Below are 3,552 nucleotides of genomic sequence, written 5' to 3' on the forward strand. Positions count from 1 at the left end.
TAGCCCAAGGGCACCCAGCAGCCGCATGTGGAGGAGCAGGGAAGTGAACCCCGTTCACCAGATTACGAGTCCACCACTCTTAACCACTACACTATGCTGGGAGTTCTAAGCTGCATACCAGGAAACTACAAGATGTTACAGTCACATATGTGGGTAGTGAAGATTGTGCTTACTACCGGAGAAGGTGAAGCAAGTTTGGGGAAGTGAGTTGGTTTCACAAGAGCTCCACCTCAGCTTTAATTGTGCAGCCAGAATTTCCTGGCATGTGGCTGAATCCCATCCCTAAAGAGTGACTGTCTGGAAGCACCCTCTGATACAAGTTGCATCTTGTGGTTGGTGCATTCACATCAAGCTCCAGGGCTTGGAAGGATACTGAGTCTTAATTTAATTCCAGAGATATGAATTTGAGTCAACTTGCCCCAGCAGGTTTAGCATTGTGAGCCCTGTTTTGAAATGGAAGAAAATGACTATTTTGGTGGTTGAAATAGATCAGAGGTTCAGAAGACATGGAGTGTGCTTTGAGCTCTGCAACTAATTTGCTGCCTGACTTTGGGAATTTCATCTCAAGCTTCCTATCTGAGAGGGAACCTTATCAACGTCGATCTCACAAAGGTAACTTGGACTGACAGCTCTAAAGCATGTGTCTTGAGATTATTCTTTGCTGTTTCTCCTGTTTTCATCTATTCCAAAACCCAGAAAACAATAGTAGATAAAATGGGAACTTAACAGGTATGTTTATGGGAACTCTTACCTTGCTGTAACAAAAGCAACCCTTCAGCCTTAGATCTGCAGGTTGGCGTGATCAGAGTTAATGAAGATTATTGATTCAGTCATATTATCCTGAATCAACAATTCTTGCTTACGCAGGCAAGTAATCTCAGGGCATGTAAACCACACATCTTTCTTTACTATCTCAGATCATGGCTTGTTTGCTATGAATTATGAACTCTAACCATATCAGAATGCATGCTATTATTTACACAGTGGTTAGCAACTGGCAGGCCCTGGACTCAACTCTTCCAAGAAGAATTGCCAGCTGGCTCACAAAGAAACCCCTATCCCAGGTTATCTTCAGTCTCTTCAGACAAGAATAGCAGCAGTCGTTGTCACGGGAGCTTTACACCTGCCTTGGTGCTTCCAGAAAGCTTAATAATTGGGAGTTGGCAGGGGGCAAGATGAGGATTTGAAGAATCACACAGGTAGCTGCTAGCTAATCCATTTCCTGTTTATTTCTTCCAGGTTATTACAGAATGGGGGAATGCTTGCACAGTTTCCAGGCAACCACTCATAATTCCTTTTATTTTCCTCAACCACTTTGATGATGAAGGGCTTATCTCCACATTAAAGAAAAATAGTATGTTGTCCTCTGCTCCTAAGATTGCATCACTTCAGCAAGCAAGGGTGTGAGTGTGTGAAAAAATGTGTGTGTACCATGTGTGCAAGGAAACCAAGTTATCTCTGGCCCATAGCAGCTAACTCCTAGGGAATGAGGTCCCTTCACTCCCCCAATGAAATATTTGAGGGGATGCGGTCCCCACCCCAAGTTGATGGGCATTGCAGGGCAGGGCTTATCTGCTCGCTCCTCAGTAAATTATTCAATTTGGCACCCCTGCTGTGGCCTCATTTTCTACATCAGAAGCCCAATTTCATTCAGAAGGTAATCTGGATGTCTTCAGTTGTGAATAGCTCCTGCTGGTTTTTTGCTTTGCTTTTCGTTTGCTTGTTTTCTTGCTAGGATGTGGCCCTCCAGATACAGTGGTACCTCTGGTTACAAACTTAATTCATTCCGGAGGTCCATTCTTAAGTTGAAACCGTTCTTATCCTGAGGTGCCATTTAGCGAAAGCGTTCCTCTGGCATGAGACTTCCGCTCACATCCCGGGGCAAAGTTCTCAACCGGGAGCAACTACTTCTGGGTTAGTGGAGCTCGTAACCTGAAGCGTGTGTAACCAGAAGCGTTCGTAGCCAGAGGTACCACTGTATTGCTGGACTATAACTCCCATTGTCCCTGATTACTGGCGGGAGCTGTAGTCCAACTGCATCTGCAGGGCCACCAATCCCCTGTCCCTATTTATATTTTTGCATTGGTTTTGTTGCTTAATTTTAGCATGAACAGCTCTGAGAGCCTCTGGATAAAAAAAAAAATGTGTAAAACCAACAGCCCTTTCACCGAGTTCTGACTACTTTTGTTTCTCTTGTGGCTGATGATAAAAGTCTCTGGGTACCCATGGATAGAAATATGTTCCCACAGCCCCCTCTTTCAGACTGCATGGGTCTGTAGGTCTGTGCATATTTGCAAGGCATTTTTAAAAGTGCATAATACATGTCACATGCTCTATCTGGGAAATGGATTTCTATTCCCAGTGGAGAGTATGAATTGTGTAATTTTCATCCTTGCCATCCTGTCCCAGTGCAAGCTGTTCAGATCTTCCTTTTGTTTCAGCCAAGGCCCCATGGAACACTTGAGCTGGGTTTGGGCTCTGGGGTCATTGCTAAGCAGTTTCCCCTTTCATCTCTTTCAGCGCTGGCAGATGCATCTTGAAACAAACCTATAAGGTGCGGCTTTACAGCATCCCTTATTCGCCGACACCTTTGAGACTCCAGTTCATTGAAAGTAATAAAACCACATCATCAAAAATAATACAAAATAATAAAAACCTTTTGAACAGGCTTTGGGCTCTGCTGCGCTACTTGGTAACGGATATTCATCTTCCTGGAAATTGTGTTGCTTGATTCAGTGCTGCAGTATGAAAGCACCAGCTGCCTCCCTAGCCTTGTTAACCCACTGAGTGCCAATGCTGCACTCTTTGAACAAATATGACATTTTCTAATTGATGCCAAGTTGAGTGTGTGTGTTGTTCAGGCTGCAAGCAAATCACACATATGTTTACACATATGTAGGATGTGTCACAGATGACAAAATTAGTTTTGAGACACTGGTGGCCCTCACAGGGGCCTCCAAAAGCTGCACTTGGATCTAAGTTTCCTTTTTGTGGTTAAGGTGGATGGTGCACTAATTGCATTTGATGTGATTGAAAGGAGCTCCTGTTTTACCTTTTAGTAGTTTTGGCAGTTATGGTGGGTTTGCTCCAGCAGATAGAAAGTTTTGCTCATCTAACACAATAAAAAGTGGCTCGCCACCAAAAATGGGCAGGACTTATTCCATATTGACAATATACTAACCAATCAGCATGGACATGGAGAAGAAGCAAAAAAACCCCAAAGGTGCCATGAAGTGGCAAGAAAAGTATAAGCAAAGCTAATTTCATGCATCTGCAAGGGATGCAGATTACTGTCATTGCTGTTCTGCTTATAAACTTCGAACACTCTGTAGCCAAATGGGCAAATACTCCTCCCCTGCCTCCAAAATCAGAGGAAGGTATTCATTGGGACCATTGTATGAGTGAGGGATTGTAAAATACTCCCTCCCTCCCTTGCTGCAATTCTGATCATGATCCTTCACCCCACTCCACTACAATTTGGAGGTGGGGGGGGAAAGGGGGGGGAGACAAAACTATTTAGAAATGGAAGGGTTAAAGTGGTAGAGTCAGTCC

General features: G+C 44.0%; 1 long non-coding RNA gene across 1 annotated transcript; it reads left to right on the top strand.

The window, feature by feature from the left end:
• Window positions 1–314: 314 nt before the first annotated feature.
• Window positions 315–2,668, top strand: LOC308472442. Its single transcript, XR_013983520.1, has 3 exons — window positions 315–612; window positions 1,240–1,354; window positions 2,521–2,668. It is a non-coding gene; the product is annotated as an uncharacterized lncRNA (long non-coding RNA).
• Window positions 2,669–3,552: the final 884 nt, after the last annotated feature.

Source organism: Podarcis pityusensis, assembly GCF_964106645.2.
Source record: "Podarcis pityusensis genome assembly, chromosome: 2".
NCBI lineage: Eukaryota > Metazoa > Chordata > Lepidosauria > Squamata > Lacertidae > Podarcis > Podarcis pityusensis.